This window comes from Chiloscyllium plagiosum, unplaced genomic scaffold (assembly GCF_037043375.1).
Source record: "Chiloscyllium plagiosum isolate Xiang-an unplaced genomic scaffold, Cpla_swu_hap1 HiC_scaffold_36, whole genome shotgun sequence".
Taxonomy (NCBI): Eukaryota; Metazoa; Chordata; class Chondrichthyes; order Orectolobiformes; family Hemiscylliidae; genus Chiloscyllium; species Chiloscyllium plagiosum.
The window spans coordinates 2,364,600-2,377,207 of NW_028270174.1; the positions used below are offsets into that span (position 1 = coordinate 2,364,600).

Consider the following 12,608-nt stretch of genomic DNA (forward strand, 5'->3'; position numbering starts at 1 on the left):
GAAGAAGGCATTTGGTATGCTTTCCCTTATTGGTCAGATTATTGAGTACAGGTGTCGGGAGGCCATGTTGTGGCTGTACAAGACATTGGTTAGGCCACTTTTGGAATATTGCATGCAATTCTGGTCTCCTTCCTATCGGAAGAACGTTGTGAAACTTGAAAGGGTTCAGAAAAGATTTGCAAGGATGTTGCCAGGGTTGGAGGAATTGAGCTATGGGGAGAGGTTGAATAGGCTGGGGCTGTTTTCCCTGGAGCATCGGATGCTGAGGGGTGACCTTATAGAGGTTTACAAAATCACGAGATGCATGGATAGGATAAATAGATAAAGTCTTTTCCCTGGGGTGGGGAAGTCCAGAACTAGAAGACATAGGTTTAGGGTGAGAGGAGAAAGATATAAAACAGACCTAAAGGGGCAACTTTTTTACACAGAGGGTGGTACGTGTATGGAATGAGCTGCCAGAGGAAGTCGTGGAGGCTGGTACAATTGCGACATTTAAAAGATATCTGGATGCATATATGAATGGGAAGAGTTTGGAGAGATATGGGCCGGGTGCTGGCAAGTGGGACTAGATTAGGTTGGGATATCTGGTTGGCATGGACGAGTTGGGCTGAAGGGTCTGTTTCCATGCTGTACGTCTCTATGATTCTGTGACTCTATAACTGTGAAATGCCTAAATGGAAAATGAAGTACTGTTCCTTAAGGCTGCATTGGATTTTACTGGAACACTGCAATAGACCTAAGACAGAACTGTGAGCATGAGAACAGATGGTGTGTTTTAACAGCAAGTGACCAGAAGGTTAGGGTCATGTTTGTGGACTGAATGGGGGTGTTTCACCAAGTTATCATGTAGAATTAGGTTTTCCCATTTCAAGGAGACCATGTGTAAGCTGTGAACACAGTAGACTAGATTGATGAATCGGCCCTGTACCCCTTCCAACGTAATCACACTGCATTCCCTCCTGTAGTCTTGTGAGCAGAACTGCACAAAGTACTTCATCTGTGGCTTAACCAAAGTTCTGTACAACTCCAAAATACCTACCTGAACTTATAATCTATGCCCTGCTTGATAAAGGTAAGTGTCTTGTATGCCTTCTTAACCACCCTATTAATCTGACCCACCACCTTTAATGATTTGTGAATACCACTCCAAGACTCTTCTGACCCACTGAGCTCCCTAGTGTCTTGCCATTCATTTAGTACTTTCTTATCTTGTTCATCTACCAAAGTGCGTCACCTCACACTTATCAGGGTTAAATTCCGGCTGCCACTGATCTGACCATCTGACCAATCTATCTGTATCCTCCTTAACTTTAAGAAGTTAAGATATTCTTCCCCAATATCAATCACCCAGTCAATCTTCGTGTCATCCCTTCTATATTCTCATCTACATCGTTTTGTATATATCCAGGATAATGTGGATAAATGTGGTTTATCTACTCTAGGAGCAAAATCAGGAAGGCTGATTATTATCCAAACTGCGCTAGATTGGGAAATGACCTCACATACCAGTCACTGAAAATAAGCATGCTGGTGTAGCAGGCAGTGAAGTAGACAAATGGTCTGTTGGCCTTCAGAGTGAGAGGATTTGAGTACAGGAGCAGGGGTTCTTGCTGCAATTATACAGGGCCTTGGTGAGACCACACCTGAAGCATTGTGTGCAGTTCTGGTCTCCTTACCTGAGGAAGGATGTTGTGGCTATGGAGGGAGGTTTACCAAATGGGATGGCAGGACTGACATATGAAGAAGGATTGGAAGTTCAGAAGAATGAAGCGGGGGGGAGGAGGGGGGGGGGGGGTGGTGGGGGGACGGTTCTCACCAAGGCCCTGTATAATTGCAGCAAGAACCCTGCTTCTGTACTCAAATCCTCTCACTCTGAAGGCCAACAGACCATTTGTCTACTTCACTGCCTGCTACACCAGCATGCTTATTTTCAGTGAATGGTATGTGAGGTCATTTCCCAATCTAGCGCAGTTTGGATAATAATCAGACTTCCTGATTTTGCTACTAGGGTGATCTCAAAGGAACCTATATATCCAGGATAATATATAAAATTCTAACAGAACTGATCAGAGTAAGCATTGGAAGGACGTTCCTGATGATCAGGGAATCCAAAACCAGGAATCACAGTCTAAGGATACGTGGTAGGCCATTTAGGACTGGGAGATTAATAGAAAATTCTTTATACAGAGTGGTGAAGCCTGTTGAATTCTGTGAGGCAAAAATATTAAATGTTTTGAAGAAATTAAATACAGCTCTTAGGGGTAAAGAGTATGGGGGAAATGGGAACTGAGTACTGAGTTGGATGATCAAACAAGATTGCATTAAATGGCAGAGTAGCCTTGAAGTGACAAATGACCTTTCCAGGATCTTGTGTTGCTGGAAAAGCGCAGCAGGTCAGGCAGCATCCAGGGAACAGGAGAATCGACGTTTCGGGCATAAGCCTGAAGAAGGGCTTATGCCCGAAACGTCGATTCTCCTGTTCCCTGGATGCTGCCTGACCTGCTGCGCTTTTCCAGCAACACATTTCCAGCTCTGATCTCCAGCATCTGCAGACCTCACTTTCTCCTCCTTTCCAGGATCTTATCTTCTATGTTTCATTGGGCCCACAGGGCTATTTTCACTTGTCATTTCTGGTACTTGGTCAATGGCAGGTGACCTATCCAGTTTAATCTTTTGAGAATTTCCAGTGATTATTATAACTAAGTGGCTTGCTTTGGCTATTTTAGAATCAACCACATTGCTGTGGGTCTGGAGTCACATGTTAGGCAGACCAGGTAAAGAAAGCAGATTCCTTCCATAAAGAGCATTTGTGAATAAGCTGCGTTCTTCCTATAAGTAATGGTCATCATTTGTCTCACAATTCCACATGTTTATTGAAATCAAATTCCAACATCTGCCATGGTGGGACTCAAACCTAAGTCCCCAGAACATTATCTGGATTTCTGGATTAATACTAGTAATACTACCACGAGGTATCATCTCCCCATCCTGGCCCAGCCAGTGATGCCCACATCCCATGAATGAATAAAAAGAGCCCTTCCTTTCTGTTTCAGTTGCTTTTTTCTCACTTTTTGTACCTTATAAAACTGATCACCTTTTGACCTCCAAAGAAAAGACATATTTGGGCTCAAAACATTAACTCTGTGTCTCTGCAGAAGCAACCAGACCTGCTGACTTACACAATATCACAGAATCTCTACAGTGCAGATAGAGGCCATTCAAAATATGAGTCTGCACTGACCCTCTGAAGAACATCCCATCTTCTCCATGTAACCCCACATTTACCATAGCTAACCCACCCAGGCTATCAATCCTGGACACTATGGGCAATTTCCCATGCCCAATTCCATTCAACCTGCACATCTTTGGACTGTGGGGGGAAACCAGAGCATCTGGAGGGAACCCATGCAGATTTAGGGAGAATATGCAAACTCCACACAACCACCCAAAGCTGGAATCAAACCTGGGTCCCTGACAGTGCTAACCTCTAACCCACCCCCTCCAGTGTTTATATTTTGATTTCCAGTGTGTGTGATGTTTTATTTTTATTTTATTGTTTTATTCATGCCATTTTTCATCACTAAAGGTCATGTGGCCTCCAATTCTAAGGCATCAAAGAAAGCAAGGATGTGAAGGATATTATTCCAAGTCAGTCGGAATATCCCTTGCAGAATGAATATTGAAAAATATGAATTCAATTTACTATTTCTGGGCCACTCCAAAAAGACTTCTAATAAATTAGAAGAAGACAGAAATCCAAATAGCTGGAAAGTGAGGAAGGATCCTGAAACTGTGGCAGTTTATGTTCTGACTGTTGTTTTTGGCATATCTCAGACAGTAAAATCAAGCAGGGGAAATTCACTGAGGTGAAGTAGCCCAATGGAGTCTTTGTCCTTCTACATAATGGAATGAACAGACTTGGTGTGTCAGATACAGTGCGATCACTAACCCTCTCCCACCAACATATTATCCTCAATTCTTCCTCAAGCAACTCCTCACACTAACACAAGGAAGATATAGCATGTTCTGTAACTTCAGCCATGCAAATACTGGAAGTGGAAGGGTGAACACCAATTCTACTTGAAAGAGGGATTATTAAAAATCGGTTGATACAGTCAATGACAAGAGATATAAAAACAAGCACTGCAGTATCACCATTTCCCAAACTATATCCCTTGCAACCACCCCACTCTAGAAGGACAGCTTAGGGAAGGATTTGGTCCAGAAAATGTTTTTTCTAGGAGAAATTCCAGAAACTAGGCTGGATTTGCTGGGAAGGTTGAGAGAAGAGTAAATGAGTTTTTTTTTAGGATTTCAAAAGGAACTGATAGAGAAACATTTTTCACTGATGGCGGAGGAATGTGAAATAGGTACAAATGGCTGAGTCAGATTAGGCTGGGTGGCATGGGGTTGTGATGATGAGGAGGTGGCAAGGGATGTGAAACAGTGAATGGTTTGAGTGAGAGGGAGGTGACAGTGTGAGGATTGAGGGATTGAAGGGATAATGGGGTGAGTGGATGAGGATTGAGTAGGAACAGGGTGAAGATGTGGGGAGGGGTGAGGTGGTGAGTAGGCAGACTTTGAGAACATGTGGGTTGAGGGTTGAAAAGGTGATGTGAAGAGATTAGAGGAAGCGGGTATAAGATAGCTGAGGAGATGAGGAGGTGAATAGCAAAAAGGGTAAGGTTTAAAAGAGTGATGGCGTACAGTTATGGTATTTAGAGAGTGCAGCTGTCAGGATAAGATGGGGAAGGGAAACTGCATTCGAGAACTGGAATGCAATTAAACCTTTGCCAACAAAGAAGGGGCAACAGCAAGACAGGAGAGAGTCACATAGGCTCCAGAGCAACCCATTCTCAAGGTGGGGCAATGGAAAATGAACTTTGTTTTTAGTTTGTACAAAATAAGGAAGGATTGTCAATTGTTAGATTTTTTTCCGAGGGATTTGAAATATATGTAATGGCAACTGTTACTGTTAAAATTTCTTTAGATCCCAGGACAGCGGATGGGGAGTTGCTCTCTGTTTTGTTTTGGGAGTTGCTAAGACTTGCAACTTTGCTGAGAAAACAGAATCAATTTGTGACATGGAGCTCTGATCCTTCTCACCATTTATTCAAACTTATCAAACACTTGATTGCAAAGAATAAGGCTGTGATCCTTAAATAGTGAATTATTCACGACACTCATGCTGACAGTATTGCAGTCTTAAAATGCCCCCAAACCATTTTTCAGCCAATCAAATACTTTTTGCAACATTGTTACTGTTGTAATGTGGACAATGTAGCAGCTAATTTTTATGCACCAAGATCCCACAAACAACAATATGATGAAAGACCAGATAGTAAGAGAAGCTGGGTAAGCTCAGGTTATTTTCTTTCGAGCAGAGGAGGCAGAATGGGGACCTAGTTGAGGTGTATAAAATTATGCGAGGCATGGTTCGGGTGAATAGAAAGCAGCTGTTCCCCTTAGTTGAAGGGCCAATAACAAAGGAGCATAACTTTAAAGGGGAAAGACATGAGGTTTAGAACTAGAATTAGATTTTATTGTCTCGTGTAGTCAAGTAAAGGGGTACAGGAGTATATTGAAAAGTGTACAAAGTCGTCATTCCTGGCACCATCTGAGTTACAAAGGTTCCAAGGTACAAAATCTTAATTACAAAGTAGAAAAAAAGGAAATAAAGTTGAAAGTTCAACATTACAGTCCTTATAAAGTATAAAAATAAAGATTTTTCATCAGAGAATGGTGAAAATCTGGAGTGCATTGCCTGGGAGGATAGTTGAGGCATCATTATCTTTAAGAAGTATTTGGATGAGCATTTGAAATGTCATAAATGCCAACTGCTGGAATACGGAATAGATTGAGGGCAGTTTAGTCAGTGCAGACTCCATGAGGCAAAGGGCCTTGTATGTACTATAGGATCCCATGCTACTCTGCGGAACAACAATACTGACCAGGACACCAGAGGAGTCTGAAATAGTGTGATAAGACCTTTCACAACAAACTTAATAGCTGAATGAAGACTCAGTCCCTTTGTAAGAAAGGAGGCATCAACAACAGTGCAGGGCTTCTCCAATACTGACTCTCTTACAGTGCAGCATTTTCTCAGCACTGACCTTCCAACAGTGCAGCACTTCCTCAGTACTGACCCTCCAACAGTGTAGCACTCTCTCAATACTGACCCTCCAACACTGCATCGCTCCCTGAGGCCTGGCCGTTTGAGAACATTTCTTCCATATTGACAAGGATGGAAATGTGTTGCTGGAAAAGCACAGCAGGTCAGGCAGCATCTAGGGAACAGGAGAATTGACGTTTCGGGCATTAGCCCTTCTTCAGGAATGAGGAAAGTTGGTCCAGCAGGCTAAGATAAAAGATAGGGAGGAGGGACTTGGGGGAGGGGCGTCGGAAATGTGATAAGTGGAAAGAGGTCAAGGTGAGGGTGATAGGTCAGACTGGGGTGGGGGCGGAGAGGTCGGGAAGAAGATTGCAGGTTAGGAAGGCGGTGCTGAATTTTATGGATTTGACTGAGACAGGCTGGGGGGAGGGGAAATGAGGAAACTGGTGAAATCCGAGTTCATCCCTTGTGGTTGGAGGGTTCCTAGCCGGAAGATGAGGCGTTCTTCCTCCAATCGTCATTTCGCTGTGGTCTGACGATGGAGGAGTCCAAAGACCTGCATATCCTTGGTGGAGTGGGAGGGGGAATTGAAATGTTGAGCTACAGGGTAGTTGGGTTGGTTGGTCCGGGTGTCCCAGAGGTGTTCTCTGAAACGCTCCGCAAGTAGGCGGCCTGTCTCCCCAATATAGAGGAGGCCACATCGGGTGCAAAGGATGCAATAGATGATATGTGTGGAGGTACAGGCGAATCTGTGGCGGATATGGAAGTTTCCTTTGGGGCCTTGGAGGGAGGTGAGGGGGGAGGTGTGGGCGCAAGTCTTGCACCTCCTGCGGTTGCAGGGGAAGGTGCCGGGAGTGGAGGTTGGGTTGGTGGGGGGTGTGGATCTGACGAGGGAGTCACGGAGGGAGTGGTCTTTACGGAATGCTGATAGGGGAGGGGAGGGAAATATATCCTTGGTGGTGGGGTCTGTTTGGAGGTGGCGGAAATGGCGGCGGATGATGATAAATGGAGGTTAGTGGGGTGGTAGGTGAGGACCAGTGGGGTTCTGTCCTGGTGGCGGTTGGAGGGGCGGGGTTCAAGGGCGGAGGATCGGGAAGTGGAAGAGATGCGGTGGAGGGCATCGTCGACCACGTCGGGGGGGGAAATTGCGGTCCTTGAAGAAGGAGGCCATCTGGGATGTGCGTTTTTGGAACTGGTCCTCCTGGGAGCAGATGCGGCGGAGTCAAAGGAATTGGGAGAATGGGATGGCGTTTTTACAGGGGGCAGGATGGGAGGAGGTGTAGTCCAGGTAGCTGTGGGAGTCGGTTGGTTTGTAGTAGATGTCCGTGTTGATTCGGTCGCCTGAGATAGAAATAGAAAGGTCGAGGAAGGGGAGGGAGGAATCTGAGACTGTCCAGGTGAATTTGAGGTCGGGGTGGAAGGTGTTGGTGAAGTGGATGAACTGTTCAACCTCCTCGTAGGAGCACGAGGTGGCGCCGATACAGTCATCGATGTAGCGGAGGAAAAGGTGGGGGGTGGGGCCAGTGCAGTTGCGGAAGATGGATTGTTCCACATATCCTACGAAGAGGCAGGCATAGCTGGGGCCCATGCGGGTGCCCATGGCTACTCCTTTCGTTTGGAGGAAGTGGGAGGATTGGAAAGAGAAGTTGTTCAGGGTGAGGACCAGTTCAGTCAGTCGAAGGAGGGTGTCTGTGGAAGGGTACTGGTCGGTACGGCGGGAAAGAAAGAAGCGGAGGGCTTTGAGTCCTTCGTGATGGGGGATGGAGGTGTACAGGGACTGGATGTCCATGGTGAGAATAAGGCGTTGGGGACCGGGGAAGCGAAAATCATGGAGCAGGTGGAGGGCATGGGTGGTGTCCCGAACGTAGGTGGGGAGTTCTTGGACTAAGGGGGACAGGACGGTGTCAAGGTATGCGGAGATGAGTTCGGTGGGGCAGGAGCAGGCGGAGACAATGGGTCGGCCGGGGCAGTCAGGTTTGTGGATTTTGGGCAGGAGGTAGAAGCGGGAGGTGCGGGGTTGTGGGACTATGAGGTTGGAGGCGGTGGATGGGAGATCCCCCGAGGTGAACCAACAGTGCAGTGCTCCCTCTGTAGTGCACTAGGAAGAAACCTTTTAAGTTCTGACTCATGTGAGAAACAATTCTATTTAGACTTGGTTGAGGCCAATTTGGGATAAATATCTGCTCTGCCAGAGACAGAATTTCCAAGCTGTGACAAAGGTGGTGACTGGATATTTGAGAACAGTTTTCCTTGTGTAGAATAGTATTAACCCAACACTGCGTGCATTTTCATTTGACCAGAACTGGCCTGTTTGAAATGCCATGTTCTGAGTGTTGTACAATTAGTGAAGTGGGGGGGGAAAGAAGGTGGGGAAGAACATTTGTGGGATTTATTGCATATATGGTATCTTGGATTGCAAGCAGGGGACCATGAAGTCAGACTTAGGATGTTCTTGTGGGGCCAGGAGATTGAGAATTCAGCATTGGAGTTTGATTTGAATTGGGAATGGAGGTGATCAAAATGATTACTTGTCTATAGTTTCAATCCAACCTGCTAAGCACTGGATTCCCCAAAGGCGGATCTGCATTGGGGCTGACATTGGGGTGTTGGGATCTCCAGTACCTTCCACACTCTGGTCCCAGTCCCACATGATCTCACATCATTGAAAATCACTGATGATAAAATCACTAGTTATTAGCATGTCGTTATTACCACTCTCCTTTATGTAGTTTATGGTGTTAAAATGAAATAGTGGCACAAAATTAGACCCTAATTTATATTCTTAACGGGCTAACTACTCCATCATAGATGGGGAAGGATATCTCTTTCATTTACACCAGAATTGTCCACGTGACATTTGTCCCAACAAAAGCCCAGAGGTACATGACAGAAACCCGAACCTAACATATTTTAAAAATATTTTTGACTTAAGGCCTCATTACTAAATAACAGGAATCAAGTTTCTGGATAATACTGTCAATCATTCTGACCAATTTATTATCTAATGAAGTCCCTGACTCTTTAAGGCAATCAAAATGAAGAATTAAATTAATTTTACTAAAGTGATTAATCCAAGGCCCATGATAATAAACAAGCAGCACTCCTGAAATATTGATAGAACTGTGTATTCAATATTTGAGAAGCTCAGCACAATGCCACAGGATTATTTATAATGTAGAAACTGTTACAAGATCACAAGGAATGAAAAGGTTAATGAAGTTAGGCAACAGGAAATAGATTTTCAGTCGTCTGGGTCTCAGCAAAACCCGGACTGAGCTTGGTTTAATGGTTATAAATTTGCTTTCATGGATGACCTTTATGGAAACTACACCATATTTAACAAAGAGCTTCATTTACTGACAGTCACGGAGACTGCGGAACAAACATGATTGCCAGAAATTTCTGAAGAGGATGAACACGTCGGCTGTAGATTTTAATTTTTGTGGGTTTGAAGCTCAGTGTGATGAATATATGTTATGTAAACCCATTATTTTCAATCAGTATTCCAGTCTAACATGAAAGGCACTTCACTGTAACGTGGGAGCTTTGTACTAATTATCATCTTTTTCATCTGTTGATTATGGCTGGACCCTTGCTTCTCTCCTACATTAATTAAACGCAGAAGTAATATTATACTGTTTTATTTGTTGCTCCAGTCCTTACAATCTCATTATAATCCCTTTATAATCCAATAATGAATCAGATGTAGAGCTTGGTTTTCCACTGTGTCAGCTATGGTTCAGCAGTTTGTTCCCTTCCCGCTGAGTTGGAGGTCATGGGTTCAATAATTAACTCCAGAGATTTGAAAGAAACATCTAGCAAACATTCCAAATGCAGTGCTGAGAGAGTGCTGTACTATCTGAGGGTCAGTGCTGAGGAAGTGCTGCACATTTGGAGGGTCATTGCTGAGTGAGTACTGCACTGTCGGAGGATCTGTACTGAGGGGGTACCGCACTGTCGGAGGGTCAGTACTGACAGAGAGCTGCACTGTCAGACAGTCAGTACTGAAGGAGTGCCACATTGTTGGAGGGTCAGTACTGATGGCAGAAAGTGAGGACTGCAGATGCTGGAGATCAGAGTCAAGAGTGTTGTTGGGAAAGCACAGCAGGTCAAGCAGCATCCGAGGAGCAGGAGAATCGACATTTCAGGGATAAGCCCTTCATTAGGAATGAAGCTTGTGGGCTGGGGCTGAGAGATAAATGGGAGGGGGTGGGGTGGTACCTGAGAAAGCAATAGGTGGATGAAGGTGAGGGAGAAGGTGATAGGTCAGAGGGGGGAGAGATGGACAGGTCTGGAGGGCGGTGCCAAGTTGGAGGCTTGGGACTGGCATAATGTGGGGGGAGAGAGAAAATGAGGAAGCTGTTGAAATCCAAATTTAACCCGTGTGGTTTCAAGGTCTCAAGGCGGAATATGAGGTGATCTTCCTCCAGGCATTGGGTGGTAACAGTTTGGCGGTGGAGGAGGCCCAGGACCTGCATGTCCTTGACAGAGTGGGAGGGGGAGTTGAAGTATTCAGCCACGGGGCGGTGGGAATGGTGAGTGCGGGTGTCCCAGAGATGTTCTCTGAAACGATCCGCAAGAAGGTGTCCTGTCTCCCTGATGTAGAGGAGACCATACCAGGAGCAACGGATGCACTGTCAAATGGTCAGTATTGAGGGAATGTGCAGTGTTAGAAGGTCAGTATTGAGGGAATGCTGTGCTGTCAGAGGAGCAATACTGAGCAAGCTCCACACTCCTGGAAGTGAATGATGGTAAATTCCTTTGTAATGTAGATAATCACTCTGAATCTGAACACACCCATACTCTTAGTCCTTCCTAAAAACAGTGTAATAATGCCAGCTAAAGCTAATATTGAACAAGACAGATTCCAAAGTGAAACATAGCTTGATAGAATATATCGGAAAGATGTTGTGAAACTTGAAAGGGTTCAGAAAAAACTTATAAGGATGCTGCCAGGGTTGGAGGATTTGAGTTACAGGGAGGCTGGGTCTGTACTCATTACTCTGACCAATAAAGGAAAGCACACCAAATGCCTTTTCACTATCCTATCTACTTGCGACTCCACTTTCAAGGAGTTATGAACCTGCACTCCAAAGTCTCTTTGTTCAGCAACACTCCCCAGGACCTTACCATTAAGCGTATAAGCCCTGCTAAGATTGGGCGGGACAGTGGCTAGTACTGCTGCCTCGCAGCGCCAGGGTCCTGGGTTCGATTCCAGCCTCGGGCGACTGTCTGTGTGGAGTTCATACATTCTCCTTGTGTCTGTGTGTGTTTGCTCCGGTTTCCTCCCACAGTCCAAAGATGTGCTGGTCAGGTGAATTGGCCATGCTAAATTGCCCATAGTGATAGGTGCATTAGTAGGGAGTAGGTGAATGGGTGTGGGTGGATTACTCTTTGGAGGGGTGGTGTGGATTGTTGGACCGAAGGGCCTGTTTCCGCACTGTAGGGAATCTAATCTAAAAAAAAGCACCACCTCGCATTTATCTGAATTAAACTCCATCTGCCACATCTCAGCCCACTGGCTCAGCTGACCAAGAACCCATTGTTATCTGAGGTAACCTTCATCACTGACCACCACACCTCCAATTTTGGTGTCATCTGAAAACTTACTAACTGTACCTCTTAAGCTCACATCCAAATCATTAAAATAAATGACGAAAAGTAGTGATCAGCACTGATCCTTGTGGCACTCCACTGGTCACAGGCCTCCAATCTGAAAAACAACCCTCCACCACCATTCTCTGTCTTCTACATTTGAGCCAGTTGTGTATCCAAATGGCTAGTTCGCCCTCTAATACATGAGATCTAACCTTGCTAACCAGTCTTCCATGGGGAACTTTGTCGAACACCTTACTGAAGTGCAGAGAGATCATGTCTACTGCTCTATCCTCGTCAATCCTCTTTGTTACTTCTTCAAAAAATTCAATCAAGTTTGTGAGACATGATTTACCACGCACAAAGCCATGTTGACTATCCCTTATCAGTCCCTGCCTTTCCAAATACATGTACATCCTGTCCCTCAGGATTCCATCCAACAACTTGCCCACCACCGACATCAGGCTCATTGGTCTATAGTTCCTTGGCTTGTCCTTACCACCTTTCTTCAATAGAGGCACCACATTAGCCAACCTCCAGTCTTCCGGCATCTCACCTGTGACTATCGATGATACAAATATCCCAGTAAGGGGCCCAACAATCACTTCCCTAGCTTCCCACAGAGTTTTAGGATACACCTAATCAGGTCCTGAGGATTTATCCACTTATGTGTTTCAAGACATCCAGCACTTTCTCCTCCATAATATAGACCTTTTTCAAGATGTCACCATCTATTTCCTTACACTCTACATCTTCCGTGTCCTTTTCCACAGTAAACACTGATACAAAATACTCGTTTAGTATCCCTCCATCTCCTGTGGCTCCACACAAAGACTGCCTTGCTAATCTTTGAGGGGCCCTATTCTGTCCCTAGTTAACCTTTTGTCCTTAATGTATTTGT

General features: G+C 45.1%; 1 protein-coding gene across 3 annotated transcripts in view; it reads right to left on the reverse strand.

Annotated features, from left to right (window-relative positions):
* LOC122539545 (B-cell scaffold protein with ankyrin repeats-like) overlaps positions 1-12,608 on the reverse strand; it is a 305,708-nt gene that overhangs the window by 167,743 nt on the left and 125,357 nt on the right. The gene's annotated exons all lie outside the window — the stretch shown is intronic.